This window comes from Prionailurus viverrinus, chromosome C1 (assembly GCF_022837055.1).
Source record: "Prionailurus viverrinus isolate Anna chromosome C1, UM_Priviv_1.0, whole genome shotgun sequence".
NCBI lineage: Eukaryota > Metazoa > Chordata > Mammalia > Carnivora > Felidae > Prionailurus > Prionailurus viverrinus.
The window spans coordinates 77,774,981-77,800,224 of record NC_062568.1 but is presented as its reverse complement, the minus strand read 5'-3'; the positions used below and the strand labels follow the sequence as shown (position 1 = coordinate 77,800,224).

General features: G+C 33.7%; 1 protein-coding gene across 4 annotated transcripts in view; it reads left to right on the top strand.

Annotated features, from left to right (window-relative positions):
- MBD5 (methyl-CpG binding domain protein 5) overlaps nucleotides 1-25,244 on the top strand; it is a 448,736-nt gene that overhangs the window by 330,999 nt on the left and 92,493 nt on the right. The window lies entirely within an intron of this gene.

Genomic DNA, 25,244 nt, shown 5'->3' with positions numbered 1-25,244 from the left:
ATCATGGGAACAAATGAAATAAAAGTATCCATTTTGTCATTACATTAAATTTACTTGAAAGGTTGTTCCCACAATAGAGAAATTATCTATTATGGAGTCAGGATTTGGGATTGAGCATGGAAAGACTCTTTTAAAAAACTTCCTGCATATCCTTCTGTAATTCAGAGCATATCAAGGAACTATAGATAAGCCTTATAAATTGTCTTTTTCTTGTAATGCATTCTGCAGTATTCATTAATTTATATATATTTTCATTCCTTAAAAAATGATAGTTTATGTGAGTGAAATGGTTTTATATATTAATCCTTAATTATTCTAAGCGAAGATAAATAAGTAAAAAAAAAAATCAGTTTAATGACCTTTGGTTCTTGATAAATTTCAAAGTTGACCTGAATCATATTGCTGCTTTTTCAAATTAACCTCCAAAATTGCTAACCTGTTTTAAGAGTTTAGGAGCATACCTTTCCAAAATTGAAGAGTAACATCTAATTTCCTTACATTAAGCATTTCTTTCACTGCTTAATAAGTTATAGCTTTGCAAGTATGAGGGCATGATTAAATTTCTTTTCATATTGCTTTTAAGTAGAATAAATAATTCAACTTTTTATCAGGGTAGTTTCAGTTTTTATTCTATATCATAAATAGCTCTTTAGCTCATTTACAGAGAACTTTCTTACCAGAAATACTTAAGGTTTTTCTATTATTAAAAAAGAGGGGAAATGTTTATCTTATATTATCTTGAAATAACTCAGATTCTGATCAATACATTTTTATTTATTAATTTTGGCTGGCTTTATTGTAATGTATCTCCATAATGTCCATTAATCTAATTAAAATTCATGTGGAATTTGCCATAGCTTAGGTATATTTTAATATATATATATGAAAAATACTTATTTACAAATTTGTAGTTAGGTAATTACAAACATAATTATTGGCTATCCATTGTCCTATTTGGAAAGCAAAAATTTTTTGTGGCTTATATCTTCCTATTTTTAATATTAGTGAGACTTAAATTTTATATATTATTACATTAAATAAAAAGGATTTAGAGAAATTAAGGTGCAGCATATAAAAATATTATAATTAAACATAAATTGATATTAAAACTTTATAGTTTATTGTTAAATTTAAAGGCAATCTTTAATTGGAAAAAATAATGTAATACATTTTTGCTGAAGTCTGCACTGCTATATTAAAGTTTTTTAGGAACTAGAATTTTTATTATAAAAATAACACCAATTTGAAAATATTCAAATAGCACAGAAGTGGAATAAGTAGAAAATCAGTATGAAGACATCTATTTTTAGCAATGTAATAGATTACTCTGAAGAGCTGCCTTAATACAAAATAATCAAATCCTGCATAAAACTTAATATTTTCTCATTGCTGAGTTCCACAGGTAGAAATAAAATCTTAAGCAGGGAAGGAAAAAACTCGGATAGAAACTAAGGCACAAACAGTAAAAGTATGACAGGTGGGGTCTTCTCAATAGTAAATGAAAAGAACAGCACTTAATCCAGAAGGAAACTATATAGGCCAATAGCAAGATAGAGAAGCTGGAAGAAATATTTCTGGGTGGGGTTTTTGTCCTCCTTGAGTTCATAATCAAAATCCATCAAACACGTAAGGAAATAAGCCACCCTGAGAGTTAGCAGAAAAGACAAACTTCAAATGTAGACCCCAAGACTACAGCTGATATAGACTATGCTAAAACAAATCAGAAATGTTAAAAAAATAATAATAACCCAGCAGAATTGAACTTTAAAAAGTGGAACATATAATTGTCAAATGAGAAAGAAATCTTTAGTGAATAGATACATTCGTATTTAGTCAATAAAACAGAAACTATTCTAATTATTTTAAAGGACCATTTCATACAGGGAATTAGGTTATTAGAAAGAACTAGAAAAACAAAGAGAAGAAAACTGGCAGAGCAAATAAAAAAGGGAAAAGGAGTAATAGCCAGTGCTCAGAAGCTGCTAACATTCCTTGGTTGGAGCCTGTAAGCCTAAATTCACTGAGATACTGTTGCATTTACTTTTGGATCCACCAAAGTGGTGTCACCTCAACAAGTGCTTGAATTACCAAAAATTTACTGCCTCTTCTCAAACTACTGGGTTCCATAATCACCTTATCACTACTGCCCCACTAACAGTTCTTCCCTTATAATCTCCTACTGGTGCCTCTTATTGGAAGAATTTAATAGGAAACTTGTCAGAGGGGGCAGACACCTGCACACTCCATATTCTAACAATATAAAGCAGAGTATAGAAGAGTGGAAATGAGGGTTTTGACTCAACAGACAAGTAGATGGCAGAGTGGGTTATATATCAGCATGGACACAGCTGAAGAATTAGTGGATTCGAAGAGATGTTTTAAAATGACAGAATACAACAGGGAAACACAAAAACATGAAAACCGTGAAATAAAGGTAGAGACTTGTAGGCTAAAATGTGAAATTCTGAGACTAACCAAAGACTCCCACCAAGATAATAGAGGAAGTGAAGGGTAGAGAATATTTAAAGAGCTAATAACTGTTAATTTTCTAGAAATAGTGAAGAACAAGGGTCTACAGATAGCAGAATCACAATATATAACAAGAAAAATAAAAAGAAATCAAGACCTTGAAATTGTGTTGTAAAACTTCAGGACATTAAAAGCAAGAAAAGATACTAAAAGCAGCCTGAGTGGGGGGAAAAACACATCACCTGAAAGAAAAAACAATGAAGTGGACAACAGACTTCTCAACAGCAAAAAAGGAAACTAGAAATTAATGGAATAGTAACGTGCTAAGAGAAAATATAGCTGACCCTTGAACAACATGAGTTTGAACTGCACAGGCTCACTTATATGTGGATTTTTTTCAGTATATACAGTACAGTACTGTAAACGTATTTTATCTTCCTTATGATTTTTTAATAACACTTTATTTTCTCTAGTTTGTCTTATTGTTAGAATACAGTATATAACACATACAACATACAAAATGTGTACTAATCAACTGTTTATGTTATTGGTATGGCTTCTGGTCAACAGTAGGCTAATAGTAGTTAGGTTTGAGGGTAGTCACATGTATACATGGGTTTTTGACTAGAGGGCCAGCGTCCCAAATCCCATGTTATTCAAGGATCAACTATACTTGTCAACCAAAATTGGGTGCTTAGCAAAACTTTCTTTCAAGCCAAGGGTGTAAAACAGATAGACAAGCAAAAACATAGTTTACCACCAACAGACATAAACTAAAGGAATTTATGAAAGAAAATGATTAATTAAGAAAAAAATCAGTGGCATGATAGAAAAAAAGGAAAGTTATTCCAAAGAAAATTTGAGATACTAGAAGGAATGATGAATAGAAAAGTTGGCAAATGGGAGCAAACCCAATAAAATGTGTATAAATACTATTGCTAATAATAATAATAGATATTATTTAAAGTTTCAGGGGTTGAAAAAAATGACAGAAATATAATGTTAGACAACAACAGCATGAAAGCCTGGGGAAGAGTTCAGGAGGGATTATCAGTACATAGTGAAATTTCAAAGTAACTCACTAAAAGAGTATAAAAGGAGTATATGATATCCAATCCTATAGGGGGGAGAAAATGGAGTACGTTTCAAACAAATAAAAACTATACCAGTCCATTTTTTAAGACAAGAAGAGACGTGTTTTTGTTTTTGTTTTGTTTTGTTTTAAGCATGGGAAAAGTTGGACAAATAAAAAACAAAAGGTAAGATACTCAAAACAAATCTAAATACATTGGCAATTGCAGTTAGTGACACTTTGGAAGCATACAGACATTAAAAGGTTGAAAATAAAAGAATAGTAAAAAGTTATGCCGGGCAAACACCAAGCAAACAAAAGCTGGGGCATCAATTTTAATTTAACAAGCATGACTAGAGATAAGGAGAGCTTACCACATAATAATAAAAGGTTCAGTTCACTAGAAAAAGCATAATATTAAGCCTGCATACACATAATAACTTAGCCCCAAAATATATTACAATTCAATACAATTAAAGGAATGAATTGATCAATATCATTATAAATTTTAGTGTACATTTGTGTATGTAAAACTGTGCACCCAATTAGAGAATAAGCATTCTTCTCAAGTAACCAACCATTTACAAAAATTGACTATATTTTTAGCCCAAAAGGTCAGTAAGTTTCAAAGAATTGTCTTACAGACCAACATCTTCTTACATAAATAAAAGTCAATAGCAAAAAGATCAATTTTTCAATGATTATACATTTGGAAATTTATTTTAAAAAAGAGTAAGTCATGAGCTAAAAAAAATGCTTTTAACTAGACATATTTGTCTAAATTTGACAAAACAAATATGTTTAAACATAATCAAATTTATAGGATACATAACCTTAAATGCTTAGTTAAAAAAAGGGAGGGAGGCTGAAATTTCATGACATAGGCCTCCAGTTTAATGAGTTAGAAAATGAGCAACTAAGAAGACATCCAGATGGCCAATTGACACATGAAAAAATGCTCAACATCACTCATCCTCAGGGAAATACAAATCAAAACCACAATGAGATACCACCTCACACCTGTCAGAATGGCTAACATTAACAACTCAGGCAACAACAGATGTTGGCGAGGATGCAGAGAAAGGGTCTCTTTTGCATTGTTGGTGGGAATGTAAACTGGTGCAGTCACTCTGGAAAACAGTATGGAGGTTCCTCAAAAAACTAAAAATAAAACTACTCTATGACCCAGCAACGGCACTGCTAGGTATTTATCCAAGGGATACAGGTATGCTATTTCGAAGGGACACATGCACCCCAATGTTTATAGCAGCACTATCATCGATAGCCAAAGTATGAAAAGAGCCCAAATGTCCATCGATGGATGAATGGATAAAGAAAATGTGGTACACATTTTCACACACACACACACACACACACACAATGGATTATTACTCGGCACACATACACATACACTCGGTACACATACACACACACACACACACACACACCACAATGGAGTATTACTCGGCAATCAAAAAGAATGAAATCTTGCCATTTGCAACTACATGGATGGAACTAGAGGGTATTATGCTAAGCGAATTAGTCAGAGAAAGACAAATATCATATGATTTCACTCATGAGGACTTTAAGACACAGAACAGATAAACACAAGGGAAGGGAAGCAAAAAGAATATAAAAACAGGGGAACAAAACAGAGGAGACTCTTAAATATGGAGAACAGAGGGTTGGTTACTAGAGGGGTTGTGGGAGGGGGGATGGGCTAAATGGGTAAGGGGCATTAAGAAATCTACTCTTGAAATCACTGTTGCATTATATGCTGACTTGGATGTGAATTTAAAAAATAAAATAAATAAAAACTGAAAAAAAACAAATTAAAAAAAATTTTTAAAGAGGCAATAAAAGAATGAAACTAACCAAAGAGTATCTTCTGCCCATGATGTATCAGTAACTGTATTAAATTTATTAGAACCAGGGGCGCCTGGATGGCTCAGTCGGTTGAGCGTCCGACTTCGGCTCAGGTCATGATCTCACAGTCTGTGAGTTCGAGCCCCGCATCGGGCTCTGTGCTGATGGCTCAGAGCCTGGAGCCTACTTCCAATTCTGTGTCTCCCTCTCTCTCTGCCCCTTCCCTGCTCATGCTCTGTCTCTCTCTGTCTCAAAAATAAATAAAAACATTAAGAAAAAAATTTTTTTTAAATTTATTAGAACCAAAAGTCTTCAAGTAAAAGGAACACTTCAGACTGGTAAATAAATAAATAAATAAGACGTAAGATGAGATAACAAACAGGAAAATTAATGAAATGGAAAACGTACATTCAGCAGGGAGGATCAGCAAAGCCTAAAATTGCTTCTTTTAAAATAAATCAACCTCTGAATGTTTAATCAGTTAAGAATTAAAGAGAAAACTCAGAAATAAACAATATTATGAGTAAAAATACTCCACTAACAAATCGAGTAGATATCTAAAAGGTAAAGGTTTCTACGGACACTTTATACCAATAAATTGTGAAAACTTAGGTGAAGTGTACAAACCCCTGAGAATTATACCTTACCAGAAGTGACTCAAGAAAAAACTGAAAAAGTGAGGGTCAACCTGTAACCCTTAAAGAAGTAACTATTTTGTTAAACCTTCTCATTAATACAAAAAACACAAATCTCACATCATTACAATTGATCTCTGGTCTTTCAAATATCCTCTGATATTTCAAATTTACATACTTTAGTGGAAAACAGAAAAAGGAAGAATTATTTTTTTTCTATTTTTTTTAATTTTTTTTATATGAAATTTATTGACAAATTGGTTTCCATACAACACCCAGTGCTCATCCCAAAAGGTGCCCTCCTCAATACCCATCACCCACCCTCACCTCCCTCCCACCCCCCATCAACCCTCAGTTCTCAGTTTTTAACAATCTCTTATGCTTTGGCTGTCTCCCACTCTAACCTCTTTTTTTTTTTTTTTCCTTCCCCTCCTCCATGGGTTTCTGTTGAGTTTCTCAGGATCCACATAAGAGTGAAACCATATGGTATCTGCCTTTCTCTGTATGGCTTATTTCACTTAGCTTCACACTCTCCAGTTCCATCCACGTTGCTACAAAAGGCCATATTTCATTTTTTCTCATTGCCACGTAGTACTCCATTGTGTATATAAACCACAATTTCTTTATCCATTCATCAGTTGATGGACATTTAGGCTCTTTCCATAATTTGGCTATTGTTGAGAGTGCTGCTATGAACATTGGGGTACAAGTGCCCCTCTGCATCAGTACTCCTGTATCCCTTGGATAAATTCCTAGCAGTGCTATTGCTGGGTCATAGGGTAGGTCTATTTTTAATTTTCTGAGGAACCTCCACACTGCTTTCCAGAGCGGCTGCACCAATTTGCATTCCCACCAACAGTGCAAGAGGGTTCCCGTTTTTCCACATCCTCTCCAGCATCTATAGTCTCCTGATTTGTTCATTTTGGCCACTCTGACTGGCGTGAGGTAATACCTGAGTGTGGTTTTGATTTGTATTTCCCTGATAAGGAGCAACGCTGAACATCTTTTCATGTGCCTGTTGGCCATCCGGATGCCTTCTTTAGAGAAGTGTCTATTCATGTTTTCTGCCCATTTCTTCACTGGGTTATTTGTTTTTCGGGTGTGGAGTTTGGTGAGCTCTTTATAGATTTTGGATACTAGCCCTTTATCCGATATGTCATTTGCGAATATCTTTTCCCATTCCGTTGGTTGCCTTTTAGTTTTGTTGGTTGTTTCCTTTGCTGTGCAGAAGCTTTTTATCTTCATAAGGTCCCAGTAATTCACTTTTGCTTTTAATTCCCTTGCCTTTGGGGATGTGTCGAGTAAGAGATTGCTACGGCTGAGGTCAGAGAGGTCTTTTCCTGCTTTCTCCTCTAAGGTTTTGATGGTTTCCTGTCTCACATTCAGGTCCTTTATCCATTTTGAGTTTATTTTTGTGAATGGTGTGAGAAAGTGGTCTAGTTTCAGTCTTCTGCATGTTGCTGTCCAGTTCTCCCAGCACCATTTGTTAAAGAGACTGTCTTTTTTCCATTGGATGTTCTTTTCTGCTTTGTCAAAGATGAGTTGGCCATACGTTTGTGGGTCTAGTTCTGGGGTTTCTATTCTATTCCATTGGTCTATGTGTCTGTTTTTGTGCCAGGAAGAATTATTCTTAAACTCAGCAACATGTATCTCTATCAAGACCTTAATATCCAAAACAAACAAAAATAGCAAAAGAAAGGGAAAGTACAATTCATTTTCACTTATGAATGTTAATATCAAATCCTACACAAAACTTGAGCAAACAGAATATTACAATGTATAAAAAAAGGAAAATACATCATGATGATGAAGGGCATTAAAGAATGCAAGTATGGTTTAATATTGGTGGCAGGGTTGGAGGGTAATCTATACATGCTATTTGCATAGCAAATTAAAGGAGAAAAAAAAACATGGTCATCTCAATAGACTTTTTTTTTTTTTTATTTCAGTTGGCTCATTAATGGGGGAGAAAAAAATTCTTTTGGCAAAATTGCAAAAGAAGGAAAGATTCCCTAAATTGATAAAGGGTATCTATCAAGAATATGCAGCAAATATCAGTTTTACCAATAAAATACTAGAAGCATTTTCTTTAAAATTGGAACGAGATGGGGCATCTGAGTGACTCAGTTGGTTAAGTGTCTAACTTCGGCTCAGGTCATGATCTCACGGTCTGTGGATTCAAGCCCTGCATCAGGCTCTGTGCTGACAGCTCAGAGCTTGGATCCTGCTTCAGATTCTGTGTCTCCCTCTCTCTCTGCCCCTCCACCTTTCACACTCTGTCTCTCTCTGTCTCAAAAATAAATAAATGTTAAAACAATTTTTTAAAGAAAATAAAATAAAATTAGAACAGGATGATTTAACATTTTAGTGGAGGTCAGAGTCCTCACAAGAAGAGAAAAGAAATATCAAGTATAATCATTTGAAAGGAAGAAATTAAACTGCCTTCATTTGTAGATGGCATGATTGTCTACATGGAAAACTCAAAATAACTTACAGGGAAAAAGAAATATAATGAGAATTTAGCCTGGTGACTGACTATAAAATCAATATACAATAATAAACTACATTTCTAACATTAAAAAATTTTAGAGGAGGTAATATTTACTACATCCACAAAGACATAAAGTACAAAGAATTAAAGGTGTGCAAGAGCTTTATGAAAAAAATACTATAAGCTTTATTGAGGAACATTAAAGGTCTAACTGGAGAGTTGCACTAATATATTTGATTAAATATAGACAAGACATCAGTCTTTTCCAAATTTATGGAAATTTGGAAATTTTCCAAATTTTTGATTCATAGATCAATGGGATACCAGTGAAAAATCCTAACAGGGTATTTGAGGAACTCTACTTGGGTCTAAATTTTATGTGGGAAAGCAAAGAGGCTAGGATAGCCAATAGACTCCTAAAGAAAAATAAGGTTAATGAATTTCTTCTGTAAGATAACAAGATTTGTTATAAAGTTAAGAAAGTGTGGTATTGGCAGAGGGATAGACAACTTGACCAACTGAACAAAATATATTCTTTTAAGATCCCTAAATATATGATAAAACTTTTTTTTCAAAGCAAACTAATGGTGAATACAAAATTTAAAATAATGATGTCCTCTGGAGCAGGGTTTTATTAGGGAGTTAGTGTGTGTTCATGGGCATTTACTTTATTATTATGCTTTATAACTCATATATATGACATATACGTTATATACTTAATATAAATATATTAGTTTTTTAAGGCTACCACAGACTGCATGGCTTAAACAATAGGTATTTATTTTCTCCTAGTTCTGAAGGCTAAAGTCCAAGATCAAGATATTGGCAGGTTTGGTTTATCCTGGTCTCTCTCCTTGGCTTACCTCAGATAGCTGCCTTCTTGCTGTCCTCATATGGCCTTTTCTGTGCTGTCCCACCCTTATTGTCTCTTTCTCCTCTTATAAGGATGCTAGTCTATTGAACTAGGATACCTCCCTTCATTTAACCTTCATTTAACCTTAATTACTTCCATAAAGGCCCTTTCTCCAGTACTGTCATATTGGGGGGTTAAGGGCGTCAACATAGAATTTTAGGGGAATTCAACTCAGTCCATATAACAATAATTTTTAATTTAAAAAAGTAAATAGAACTTGGATCCCACACTCTTAATCCTCTTGGTGTTCAGAAATTCTTATATTAACCTCTTTAGGAATTCCTTTTTGTATTTCTCTAAGAAAAGCAACTAAGTGAGCCTGATTAGGATAGGAATGGTTATATCCCTTAACAGGCATATTCATCAATCACTCTGCATAAGTCTGTAAAGTCTACATTTCAAGTCAGTAAATTGAAACTCCCAGGACTCTTTAACAAACCTTATAATGGTAAGAGACCAGAGAAGAAAATATTTTGAGGTTTCTGAATATTTTATTTAATCTTAGATAGTCTCAAGGTATATTTCAAGGGATTTTTTTTAATCTTCCATAAAGGGCTTAGAGAAATGTTGATTACTCTTTAGATGTTGCAGAAAACAATGTTAAAAAACAGTACTTACTAGGGAAAAAATTCATATCTAAAAATAGTTGTGTCACATGAGTTTATATTTTAGAACACAAACAAACAAAAATGTTCAGGTTTAATTTGCAGCCCAGCTATATTTTTGACATATTCTTGCTTTGCTCAGAGAATGACTCAATGATTTAATATTTCTCTGCATTGAATTTTAGCAAATACCCAGATGATCTAATGTAATTTATACTATTTAAATCTCTTTTTCCAGCCTGAAAGTAATTTTTGACTCTAGAATGCTTTTCTTTTGACATCATATATTTCATAAGTAACGTACTTTGGGCGTCACCTAAAACAAAGAACGGGTTTCTTATCAGCAGGCAGCATTCCAGTCTAATGTGTTCATCTGCCTGATTTTACTAACCATGTAAGTAAGAATTAATGGAAGCTTCCAGATATTTATACAATAGTCATATTTCTTCAATTAGTCTGTATCTTGTCAAAGCTTAATAGCCTGAAAGCTAATAGACATATTGATAAAATTGTCAGATAAAAGCAAATATTTACAAGTAATTGTTCTGAAAAGAGATAAGGTAATATTCATTTGTCTTAGGTTTTGCATTTGTTCCTCAAGGAATATAAATATACAACATGTATTCTATAAAATAATATTTCCATTGACCTTTTTATGTATTTTTTGTTTTCTCTGACTTGTATTGAATTACTGAAAAGCAAATGGAACATTTAATAATTTTTTTCTGTAGCTTCCTTCAGTCTGGTACACTACATTATGTAAATTTCTGTTTTACTTTTTTCTCACAAAGTAGAAATGATTTCATTGGCTTTTTTTTCCTGAATGTAAAAATGGTGCTATTTATTGACAATGTCTATTTTTCTAATGATATAGACAAAGTTCATACTAGAATGGGCTTTCTGGAAGATATGATATTGCATTTCCTTATTGCTATGGCTATTTCTATAATAAGAGCTGCATAGACAATACACAGTAACACAGCAAAAGTTCCAAATTTCAAATCTTTGTTATGGGGTTGATTGCTTTTTATTAACAAAATCACATGGAGAACTGCCAAATATTTTATTTCTTTCTTATATCATAGACCAGTTTTTTCAATGTATTATATCTAGACTTCCTCTCCTGTCAAAATTACCTGGAGGTACTTATTAAATATACAGATGCCTAGATGCTATGTTATAGCTTCTCAGTCAGAATACCATCAGTCTGGCCTGGCTATCTGCATTTTAACAAATGACACTGGTAATTCTTAAGCACTCTACAGTTCAAGAACCACTATTGTACACCATAGCCTGGGTACTGAAAGAGCTTTGTTGCCTGCCTTTTTATTTGTGTCCCATCCTCCAAGTTACTACTTTTTTATTGAGGTATAATTCACATATAACAATATATTAATTTCTGGTATATGTCATGATGATTTGATATTTGCATATGTTGTGAATTGATCACTACAATAAGTCTAGTTAACATCCATCACCATACATAGTTACAAAAAAACTTTTTTAAGATCTCTCTTAGCAAGCTTCAAATATGCAATACCATGTAGTTACCATGCTGTATATTATATCCCCATGACTTATTTATTCTATAACTGGAAGTACGTATGTTTTGACTCCCTTCATCAATTTTGCCCTTCCCCTAACTCCTCCTCTGGCAATCACCAATCTGTTCTCTATATCTATAACCTTGGTTTTTGTTTCATTTTAATTCCACATCTAAGCAAAATCATATGGTATTTGTCTTTCTATGTCTGACTGATTTCACTTAGCATAATGCCCTCTAGATCCATCCATGTTGTTGCAAATGGCAAGATTTCCTTCTCTTTGATTGCTGAATAGTATTCTATTGTATACGTATATACCACAGTTTCTTTATCTATTCATCCATCAATGGACTCAGGTAATTTCCATATCTTGACTATTGCAAATATTGCTGCAGTGAATATGGGGGTACATGTACCTTTTCAAATTAATGTTTTTGTTTTCTTTGGGTAAATACCCAGATGTGGAATTGCTGAATCATATGGTAGTTCTATTTTTAATTTTTGAAAAACCTCCTTACTGTTTTCCGTAATGACTGCAACAATTTACATTCCCACCAGCAGTACACAAGGGTTCCCTTTCCTCCACCTCCTTGCCAACACCTGTTGTTTCTTGTCTTTTGATGATAGCTACTGAGGTGATATCTCATCGTGTTTTTGATTTGCATTTCCCTGATGATTAATAATGGTGAGCATCTTTCCAAATTACTTCTTAATAGTATTATATCTATATTGTGGCTCTTTTATACCTTGCTGCAAATCAAACAACTTAAACCAAAACTAGCCTGAGCTCTGATTCAGTGCTAAATGGTCTACCTTACACTAGTTTACTCGAGGAACTTCTCTTTATCTTACAGGATGGTTGTCCTGCATTTGTCTGTCAGGCCTGAAGCATAGGCAGCATTTGTAAAATCTGTCCCATTCTTACTTGTTGTAGTGAGTTTAGGAATGATTATCTCTTGCTCTATTTAAAGAAATATTTTGGTCCAGTATTCACTTAGGGGATAGTGTTTACAATGAAAGATTCACTTTCATTTCTTCATTCAATGTAATTGCAAACTGGAGCAGTTAAAACCAAGTTTAAAAACTTTGCTGCCCTTCAAACCTCTTAACTATACCCTATAAATTCTCTACTAGGAGTAATGGTATATTTCCTTTAGCTTTCTATTATTGGGATGTAGTTAGTTCCAAAAACAATATAGACCACAGACCTTTAGATAGCCTTTTTTGTTATATAGAAACCAAAAGGGCTTAAGATAAAAGCCTTCAAACAAATTACTCAGCTCTGACTCCTGTGAGAGTTTCTGGATAAAGGAAGAAGGAAACTACCTGAATGTTTTAGGGAATTGAGAAGTTTGGCTATCGTGTGGAAAAATATTCCTATCTAATCTTTTAAATGTATATCCACCTAATCTGTTTTCTATAGGTTTAAGGATCTCCTCTTAAACCCCTATGATATAATGTAAAGAAATAAATCACCTAGTCAAAAGACTAGAATTAAGCAAAGTAAACAGTAAATTAATCAGACTTTGCTGGTTCCCCTACTAATTAAAATAAAACAAAAAGGCAACATGGTCTGTGATTGACATCTCTCTTTTCCAAAGACATCTCTAGCCTTATGTCGTCTTCACCGAGTAGGAGGAAATAGATGTTGAAGCCATATTGAGAAAGATTGTGCACCCCAAAAATCAAAAGAACAGAACGCTGCTAATTTCATTCATTCCTATGATTTATAAACCAGTGTTTCTAAGTTATTCCAACTCAAGTTAACCAGACATACAAGATTTGGGGGGTCAATAGCAGACATCTCCTTTGTCCAGGACGCTAATCTCTTCTCGCTTTTATCCTGGTTTGGGAAGTCTGATTTTCTGAGCCTGAAGTTCACCAACTTTGATAGGAAAGCCCAGCCTCCTCCCAGATAAACTGGAGATAGAGCAGATGTTCACAATGTTCATGTTCAACCCTACACATATGAGGGATTAGTAGCAATGACACAGTACAATGGCAAGGAAGGGAAGTTAGTTGATTGGGAGTAAGAAGAGGAGTTGTCGAAAATTACTGAGAATATATTATAATTTTGAATTGGAAGGAAAAGGTCATGCTTATAACTTCAAGGTAGAAATTTAGGCAATGGTACTATTACTGTCTAGTATATAACATATGTTTTACTGCTTTATGCTACAAATCTGATTTAAGATTTTGCAAATACTGAATACATTTTTGCATCAACAAACGTATAAGGTCCCTTTTCTTCTTTTCTGCCATACTAAGTTCACCATGTGGCTAGATTGTTTTTTGCAATGTTGTTTTTATCTTGTATTAGGATCAGAATTATATTAGCTTCATAAATAACGGGTACTTTTTGTTCTTTTCATATTTTCTGGAACAACTTACATGGAATAGGAATTATATATATCTTGAAAATTTGGTAGAACCATCTGGTCCTGGAGTTTCTTTAAAAAAAAAAAAAGTGGTCTTTGGGCACCTGGCTGGCCCAGTCAGTAGAACATGTGACTTTTGATCTCAGGGTCATGAGTTCAAGTCCCACATTAGAGGTAGAATTTACTTAATAAAAAAATAAAAATAAATGGAGAAGTGGTCTTTGACTACCACTTCATTTTTTTTATTATTTATTCGAGTTCTTTATTTCTTTTTGTAACAATTGTGATGTTTCATACTTTCCTGGGAATTTATATATATCATCTCTAATTTCAAATATATTTTAATTTTAATTTTAATTTGATTCTATTTTAATTCCATTAAAATATTAGCATTCGGTGTTATATTAGTTTCAGGTGTCTAATAGAGTGATTCAACAATTCCAAATTCAGCAATTACATACATCACCTGGTGCTTATCACAACAACTACACTCCTTAAACCCCCCGTAACCTATTTCACCCATCCCCCACCCACCTCCCCTCTGGCAACTATCAGTTTTTTCTCTGTAGTTAAGAGTGTTTCTTGGTTTGTTTCTCTCTCTTTCTCCCCACCCCCCCCTTTTTCTTTGCTTATTTATTTTGTTTCTTAAATCCTATATATGGGGGAAATATATTATCTTTTTCTGATTGATTTATTGAACTTAGCATTGTACTCTCTAGCTCCATCCATGTTGTTGCAAATGGCAAGATTTCATTATTTTTATGACCAAATAATATCCCATTGTACATATATATATATATATATACATACACATTTGTTTACATATATATATATATATATATACCATGTCTTCTTTATTCATTCATTTATCAATGAACACTTTGACTGCTTCCATAACTTGGCTATTATAAATAATGCTGCTATAAACATAGGGGTGCGTGTATTATTTGAATTAAGATTTTGGTATTTTGGAAGTAGATGCCCAATAGTGTGATTATTAGATCATAGGGTAGTTCTATTTTTAACTTTTTGAGGAACCTCCATACTGTTTTCCACAGTGGCTGCACCAGTTTGCATTCCCACCAACAGTGCAAGAGGGTTCCTTTTTCTCCACATCCTTGCCAACACTTGTTGTTTGTTGTCTTTTTCATTTTACCCATTCTGACAGATGTGAGGTGATATCTCCTCGTGGTTTCGATTTTCATTTCCCTGATGCCGAGTGATGTTGACACATGCATTTTTTCATGTGTCTGTTAGCCATCTGTATGTCTTCTTTGGAGAAATGTCTGTTCCTGTGTTTGGCACACTTTTCAATTGGATTATTTGTTTTTGGGGTTTTGGGTTGTATTAATTCTTTATATATTTTTGGATACTAACCCTTTATCTCATGTGTCATTTGCAAATATCTTCTCCCATTCCATAGTTGCCATTTAGTTTTGTTGATTATTTCCTTCGCTGTAGTAATCAAAATAGTATGGTATTGGCACAAAAATAGACGCATAGATCAATTGAACAGAATAGAAAACTCAGAAATAAACCCACAATTATATGGTCAATTGATCTTCAACAAAGCAGGAAAGAATATTGAATGGGAAAAAAAGTCTCTTTATCAAATGGTGTTGGGAAAACTGGACAGCTACATGCAAAAAAATAAAACTGGACCACTTTCTTACACCATACACAAAAATAAGTTCAAAATGGATTAAAGACCTAAACATGAGACCTGAAACCATAAAAATCCTAGAAGACAGCACAGGCAATAATCCCTCTGGCATTGACCATAACATTTTTCTAGATATATATGTCCTAAGGCAAGGAAAGCAAAAGCAAATATAAGCTATTGGGACTACCTCAAAATAAAAAGTTTCTGCACAGCAAAGGAAACAATCAACAAAACCAGTTTGAAATATTTTAATATATAGTTGTTCATAACACCCATTCTTATTTTTTAATCTCTATAGTGTCTATACTTATTTCCCCTTTTTCAGTACATATTTTGTTTGTTTACACATTCTATTTTGTCTGTTTTCAGTCTTGTCAGAAGTCTGCTTATCTTATTAATGTTTTCAAATCAGCTTTTGGTTTTCTATTGTTCTTATTATTATTGTAGTTATTATTGATGTTGTTCTCTGTATAATCAGCCCTTATATTTGTATTTCGTTCTTTCTTGTTTCTTTGGGCTTGCTTTATGGTTCTTTTCTAACTTCTTTAGGTAGATGCTTATCTCATTTAATTTTAATATTTTTATTTTTTTTTGATAAATACATTTGAGCTATGGACTTCCTTCTGATTCCCGCATTAACACCCATTCTTTCTTTCTTAGGATCACTGAGGATTGGATTTTCCCTTCTTGTTCAAGCAACCCTTTCCACTTTGACTTGTCCATGATTTTGCTTTATTCCTGGTCTTAAGATTGGAGGTTGGGATTCAGGGATCAGAAACTAATTCATGTTAAGAGAAAAGAGGAGTTAATGTAAGGATATCAATGAACCATAACTTGAAAGCTATCAAAAGTACCTGGGTGGCTCTGTGGGCTAAGCAACTGACTGGTTTCAGCTCAGGTAATGATCTCGTGTTTCCTGAGTTCAAGCTCTGCTTTGGGCTCTGCACTGACAGTGCAGAGCCTGCTTGGAATTCATTCTCTCTCTCTCTCTCTCTCTCTCTCTCTCCCTATCTCTCTCTTGTCCCTCCCGCACACACACACTCTCTCTCTCTCAAAATAAATAAACTTAAAAAAAAAGCTATCAGATACCAAGGAGGCTCTCTTTCTCTTGGTCTCTACTTTAAAGGGACATGGTCTCTCAGGAAGCCTCTGCCTCTCTCCACACATCTCTGTCCTCTTCTGTTTCTCTGAGAACTAGCTTCCTCACGTTCTACCTTATAAATGCTTCCTTTTGCCACTCATATTTTTTTTAATTTTTTCTAACTTTAGCTTTAACATGGCTAATTGCTGTTACACTATCTTTTTTTTTTAAGTATAGTTGATGCACAATGTCACATTCAGTTCAGGTGTATAGCTTGATAAGTTCATATATTATGCTCTACTCACCACAAGTGTAGCTACCATCTCTCCTGTTACATCACTATTACAGTATTATTGACTATATCCCTTATGCTGTACCTTTTATCCTTGTGACTTATTCTTCCATAGCTGGAACACTGTGTCTCCCTCTCCCCTTCATCCATTTTGCTCAACCCCACACTCACCTCCCCTCTGGCAGGCATCAGTTTGTTCTCTGTATTTATAGGTCTGATTCTGCTTTTTTGTTTGTTTATTCTTTTTTTTAGATCCACTTATGAATGGAATCATATGGTATTTGTCTTTCTCTGACTTATTTTACTTAGTATAATACCCTCTAGGTCTATCCATGTCTCAAATGGCTGTGTAATATCCGTTTGTGTGTGTGTGTATGTGTGTGTGTGTGTGTGTGTATTGCATTTTCCTTATCCATTCGTCTATTGATGAATACTTAGGATGCTTCCATATCTCGGTTATTGTAAATAACACAACAGTAAACATAGGGGTGCATATGTCTTTTCAAATTAGTGTTTTCGTTCTCTTTGGATAAATACCCAGTAGTGGAATTTTTGGATCATACGACATTTCTATTTTTAATTTTTTGAGGAAACTCCATACTGTTTTCTACATTGGCTATACCAATTTACATTCCTATCAACAGTGTACAAGGATTCTTTTTTCCACATCCTCACAACACTTGTTATTTCTTGTCATTTTGATTTTAGCCATTCTAATGAGTATAAGGTGGTATCTCATCGTGTTTTTGATTTGCATTTCCTGATGATTAGTGATGTTGAACATCCTTTCATATGTCTGTTAGCCGTCCATAGATCTTCTTTAGAAAAATTTCTGTTGTCCCCTGACCATTTTAAAATTGGATTGTTTGTTTTTTGGTGTTGAGTACACTATCCTTTCTTTTTATATCACCATCCTTCCATCTGACATTATATTGCTAATCAGCCAATTATTTTCATATTTCTTAGCTCATACTCCTAACAAAGATAATCCAATTGACTTAACTCATCTTTTCATCATAGATAGCTAACATATGTGCCTACATTAGTCAATCACCGGTATTGAGGAGTGAGAAGCCACCTAATATAACCTGTACTATGGTGGACAGCAGCTGTGAACAAAACATTTTTCCTCAGGGATGCATTGGTAGGACAGGCTCCAGACATCTGTAATAGTCCTCTCATTTTTATGTATTGTTTTACTCCATTAGTTTTCTTCTCCTCATACTCTAATTTTATTTGTTTAATCACTCTAAAAAGAATCCTCTTTAAATCCTCTTTTCATCCAGCTGCCATCAATTCATTCTCCTTTTCACCTCATCCATTGTACTCAAAAGATTATTTTTTGCTGTATTCAGATTCTTATTTCTCATTACCTTCTCATCCCTTTGAAATTGGGCTTCCTTTCTTATTACATTCCTGGAACTGTTCTAATTGAGGGCACCAATAATCTTCTAATTGTCATATCCAGTGGATATTTTTCAGTCTAGATTTTACTGCCCTTTCTTCAACTTTTGACATTCATGGCAACTTTTTTCTATAAATATTCTGCTTTCTTGGTTTCTTTGAGTCTACATTTCCTTGGTGCTGTGTATAACCTTCCGACTGTTCTTTTTCTTTTTCTTTTTGCTGGCTTTTTCTATGCCCTTTACTTAATGTTGATACTCCCTTGATTTCATACATACCCACTATTTATTTTCTCTGTGTTCTCTTCACTTTATGGTTTCATCACCTGTAAACTGTAGATTCCAAAGCTCCTATTTACATTCTAGACTTCCCCACAGAACTTAAGATTCAAATATCTACGGATGGTCTTTGGGCATCCCAGAATCAAAACATTTCAAAGTCAGCATTTCCTAACCTGAATGTATCATCCCTGCTCCAGAATTTGTTCTGTTATATATTTTTTGTTATATTTGTTGGTATAGCCATTTACCATTCAGACCAACTAGAAACATGAAAGTCTTCATAGTCCAGGGTTGGAAAACATACGACACACATGCTGCCTTTCCTCCAACCCATGGTTATTACAGACATAGGGCTCATGAGCACACATGCTAACACTGCCTCATCCCATTCTAATGATAGGTATATGCCTTTCATGATTATGTGTCCTAATGAAGTTGCAGGACATCACAGAATCCTTTTCTATATGGTGTTTCAGGCAACTACTGTCAATCAATTAGGATTGGTACCCTGCTTTTCTGCTACTCTGCTTTTTGTGCAATAACTTTTATGCAAGACTCCTTCAAGAGATTTCTTGCCCTGTCTTCTGTTTGGGTTTGCTCAGAGGCATTCACAGAAGGTTGGAAAGTGGGACAAGGGTGATGCTGGGATATTTATTCTTACAGGGGTTGCAACAGGTTGGATACATTTCTTTACTGAAAGACACAACTCCTATCAATTCCTCCTCATTTCTGACTTAGGGGTGATCATAGGTCTCCTGTTGCCAGCCCTGGGATCATATACTATCCCTTTTCAGTTTCCATAAATCTTGCCCACATCTTTGCATGTAAAGTTTTCCATGAATTACTTTTATTTTAATTAATTTGAGTGTACTTGTCTTGTTTTCTGCCAGGCCCTGACTGATAATGCACGTGAATTAAAACCTATTTGCCATTTCTTTCCTACATTCCATACATCCTACATCATGTATCCATAAAAGTTGCTTGTTTCAGATCCCAAATATTACTCAACTGTATCTCTTCTCTCTACTCTCACTCTCAGAATTCTAGTTCAGGCCCTTAGTCTCTCTTTGTGAAATAAATGTGTGAAAGGGAAAAGGATTTATATTGAAGCAAACTATTTAGCAAAGACCGCCAAACCCTAGCAAGCTGATTACGTGGCATACTTGATTATATTTGGCTTTATTACTGTTGTCTGGTTAATTCATGAGTGTTTATCATGTGGGCCCTATTCTGTTTTCTATTTTCTAATCTTTGTATTTTAAAAGATCAAAAAATTTTTTGCTTTATTTCATTTATAAATGTGGGAAGATTTATCTAATGGAATCTCAGATAGAATCCTAATATGTAACATAAAGGTAGAATTGGTTCTAGATAAAGTAAGGCTAGCACTTAAGACACAACAGGAATATGACTTCAGAATCTATTACCAGTGATTAATAAGTATTTGTCTTTGCCTATTTATTTTCTCTAGCTCTTGTTTCCAAGTATGGAAATTCCATATATCGTAAAGATTTATTTATTCTCATTTTTTCTATGAATTAAAGAAATTCGATGAGTGGAAATGCTTGCAGTTTATCAGAAGAATTTCACATTCTAATTTAGGGTTAATATTACTCTCTGATAAATATGATCTTGTTAACTCTTTTACCAACTGCATTGTACAGACTTACTGAACTTGCAGTTAGCCAAAAAAAAAAAAATCTCTTTTATATCATATACTATAAATTATATCTCTTCTATCTTCCATTCAATCTTATTTTTTAAAGATTTTTTTCAAAATTCCTCTAAGGATATTTGGACCCTAATTCTGTTCTGCAGCCATCAACCATTTTTCCAACTCAGTGTATCTTCATCCTGGTTAATAGAAAATGTTTACTTGGATACGATTGTAGAGAAAGCCTTTAGATTTGCCAATAGAGAATTCTGATAGGAGATTGAATTTAGACATTGAGTTGTAAACCTGTAAATAGTCATTCAGTGAATGTGTACAACTTTTGAAATATCATCTAGCTCTTATTTTACCATCTGGTTCACAAGATTTCTAGTGATTTTGCCAAATACCTTCTTGAAATCAAAGTTACTAGGTCTAGAGGATTTTTTAGATCCGTCAAACAAGCCATCCTTTCAGAAAGTGATAAATGTTAGTCTGACATAACTTGTTCCTGGTGAAGCTGAACTAGCTCATAGTTATTATTGCCTTCTGTTCTAAGTACACATAAAACTATCTGTTCATTAATTCCTTCTGGAAATCTTACAAGGCTAAAAAGCATGATTTAAAGGCTGACTGGTTTATCATTTGAGCTCTCCACATTATGCTCCTTTTTTAAAAAAAAAATTAGAAACTCTTTCATTATCTACCCTTCCATCATTTCTTCTAGTCTCTACAAGTGCTTCAAAAATTACCGTCGCCAATCCTGTTATTTCATCTCTAGGTTCTCTTGTTCGTTTTTTTCAGGCAATCATATAGGTCAAGATACAAATAAAAGATCTATTAAAGCAGCTAGAAATCTGTAACTACTTTTTCTCCTGTGCAAGCTTGTGGTTTAAAAAACTTTTTTTGGTAATAATTATAGACTTTTAGAAGAGTTGCAAAAATAGCGCAGAACATTTCCATATACCCCCATACCCTCCCTTAATTTAACACTCTGCAGAACCACCATCCAATTATCAAAACTAAGAAACTAATATTGTTACAATATCATTAGCCAAATCATAGACTTTATTCTGATTTCACCACTTTTCCCATCAGTGTGCTTTTTCTTTCCAAGATACAATCCAGGATCCCACATTACATTTAGTCTTCATGTCTCTTTCATCTCCTCCAATCTGTGAGAGTTCCATAGTCTCTTTTTATCTTTTTAACACCTTGGCACTTTCACTACTAACTAGGCATTCAATTGATTGTCCCTCAGTTGGGTTTATCTGATGTTCTGTCCTGATTATAGGAGATTATTCATTTTGGGAACAAATACTGGAAGTGATGTACCTTCCTCAGGGGACTATAACAGGTGTCACATGTGTTGATATGTACTATTATCCATAATGTTAACCTTGATCACTGGGTTTAGGGTGTGTGTGTCAGGTGTCTCCACTGTAAAGTTGCTATTTTCTCCCTTTGTAATTAATAAATATTTGGAAGGAGATACTTTGATATCATGCAATTATCTTCTTTTTTCTTGAACATTCACCTAGTGTTTTTAGAATTTGCTAATGGATCATGCCTGCCTCAATTACTAGTGTGGTGTTCTTTTTTTATTTTTAAATTTTATTTAAATACAAGTTAGTTAACATATAGTGTAATAATGATTTCAGAAGTAGAATTTAGTGACTCATCACTTACATATAACACCCATTGCTCATCTCAACAAGTGCCCTCCTTAATGCCTATCGCCCATTTAGCCCATGCCCCCACCCAGCACCCCTCCAGCAACCCTGTTTGTCCTCTGTATTTAAGAGTCTTATGGTTTGCTTACCTCTCTTTTCATCTTATTTTTTTCTTCTCTTCCCTAATGATTCATCTGTTTTGTTTTCTATCTCCCTCATTTCTTCTGCATTTATCGATTGAAATACTTCTGTAAGGAAGAGTTTTTCCTTTTTTATTTATTTATTTTGAACAGTTTTATTGAGATATAGTTGATATATAATAAACAACACATATATAAGGAGTACAACTTAATGTTTTAACATATGTGAAACCATTACCACAATAAAGATAATGAACATATCCATAACCACCAAAAGTTTCCTTACATTCATTTCTAATTCCTACCTCCCTTTTCCTCCCACTCTCCTTGATTTTCCCGGGCAACCATTGCACTGCTGTCTGTTGCTATAGATTAGTTTGCACTTTCTAGAATTTTATATAAATGGAATAAAACAGTATACACTCTATTTTCGTGTGGCCTCTTTCACTCGAGATTATTTTGAGTAAATTATTTTGAGATTTATTCTTTCTGTTACCTAACTCAGTAATTCTTTTTTTTTCCCCTGAGTTACAGTCTCTTTATCAATATACCAAAATTCATTTAACCACCTGTAATGGATATTTGGGTTATTTTTAGTTTGGGCTATTAAAGTATCCATTCTTTGGATTAGTGTTAACAGGATTTATCTTTGTCCATAATTTTACTTTTGACCTATTATGTCATTATGTTTAAATTGTGATTTTTATAGGTGGCATATACTTGGGCTTTGCTTTTTTACTTTTATTTATTGTTCATTTATTACCACGCACAGTATTTTATTGCATTTTTATTTATTGGGACATTTATCCCAATCTGTTTGTTACTTATTGAATTATAGTTGACACATAACATTACATTACATTAGTTTCAGGTGTACAACATGGCAATTCAACAAGTCTATACCATACGCTTTGCTCACCACAAGTATAGCTACCATCTGTTACCATTCAATGCTATTACATTACCATTGATAATATTCCATATGCTATAACTTTAATCCTCCTGACTTATTCATTTCATAGCTAAAAGCCTGTACCTCCCACTCCCCTTTACACCTTTTTGCTCATCCATCCATCCTTCTCCCCTCTGGTAACCACTAGTTTGCTCTCTGTATTTATGAATGTATTTCTGCTCTTTTGTTTGCTCATTTGTTTTTTAGATTCTACATATAAGTGAATCATATGGCATTTGTCTTTCTCTGATTTAGTTCACTTAGCATAATACCCTTTAGGTCTATCTACGTTGCAAATGGCAAGATCTCATTTCTTTTTATAGCTGAGTAATATTCCAATGTGTATATATAGAGAGTGCTGCAGTAAACATAGGGGTGCATACATCCTTCAAATTCGTGTTTTCATTTTCTTTGGGTAAATACCAAATAGTGGAATTACTGAATCTTATGATATTTCTATTTTTGATTTTTTGAAGAATCCCCACACTGTTTTCCACAGTGGCTGCACTAATTTACACTCCCACCAGTGGTGCACAAGAATTTTTTTTTCTCCACATCCTCATTAACACTTATTTTTTCTTGTTTTTTTTTTTTTTATACTAGCCATTCTGACAGGTTTAAGGTGATATGTCATTGTGGTTTTGATTTGCATTTCCCTGGTGGTTTGTGATGTTGAACATTTTTTCATGTGTCTATTGGCCATCTGTATGTCTTCTTTGGAAAAAAATATGTAGGTCCTCTGCCCATTTTTTTAATCAGGTTGAGGGTTTTGGTGTTGAGTTGTAGACATGCTTTTTATATTTGGGATATTAAGCCCTTTTGGGTATATCATTTGCAAATATCTTCTCCCAGTTAGTAGGTTGATTTTTGTTTTGTTGATTGTTTCTTTCACTGTGCAAAAGCTTTTCTTTTGGGGATAGCCCCAGTCATTTATTTTTGCTTTTGTTTCCCTTGCTTCAAGAAATATATGTAGAAAAATGCTGCTAAGGCCAATGTTAAAGAAAGTACTGCCTGTGTTTTATTGTAGGAATTTTATGGTTTCTGGTCTTGCATTTGGGTCTTTAAGCCATTTTGAGTTTATTTTTGTGTTTACTGTAAGAAAGTGGTCCAGTTTAATTCTTTTGTATGTAGCTGTCCAGTTTTCCTAACAATATTTATTAAAGAGACTGTCTTTTCTCCATTGTATATTCTTGCCTCCTTTGTTGTAGATTAATTGACGATATAAACATGAGTTTATTTCTGGGCTCTACCTTGTCCCATAATCTATGTGTCTGTATTTGTGCCAGTACCATACTGTTTTAGATATTATAGCTTTATAGTATATCTTAAAATCTGAGATTGTGATACCTCCAGCTTTGTTCTTTTTCAAGATTGTTTTGGCTATTCCAGGTTTTTTGCTTGTCCATACAAATTTTAGTATTATTCATTCTAGTTCTGTGAAAAAATGCTATTGGTATTTTGATAGGGATTGTACTGAATATGTAGATTACTTTGGGTAAAATGGACATTTTAACAGTATTAATTCTTCCAATCCATGAGCATGGGATATCTTTCCATTTTGCTTGTGTTGTCTTCAGTTTCATTAATGAATGTTTTATAGTTTACAGAATAAAGGTTTTTCACTTTCTTAGTTAAATTTATTCCTAGTATTTTATTCTTTTTGTTGCAATTATAAATGGAGTCTTTTCCTTAATTTCTGTTTCTGCTTCTTTGTTATTAGTATGTACAAATGCAAGCAATTTCTGTACATTAATTTTGTATTCTGCAATTTGACTGAGTTCATTTATTACATCTAATAGTTTTTTAGTGGAGTCTTAGGGTTTTCTGTGTATAGTATTATGTCATCTGGAAATAGTGACAGTTTTATTTCTTTCTTACCAATTTGGATGCCTTTTATTTCTTTTTCCTATATGATTACAGACATACAATGTGACAACCTCTGCCTTTTAGTTTGGTTTTCAGACCATTTACATTTAATATAGGTATTGATATAATCAGGTTTACATCTATCATTTTGCTATTTGCCCCATGTTTCCCTTTTTATATTTGTCCAATGTGTTTTTGTTCTTTTTCCCTTCTCTATCTTTTTTTTTGGATTAAGTACTTTTTATGATTTGATTCTTATCTCCTTTAA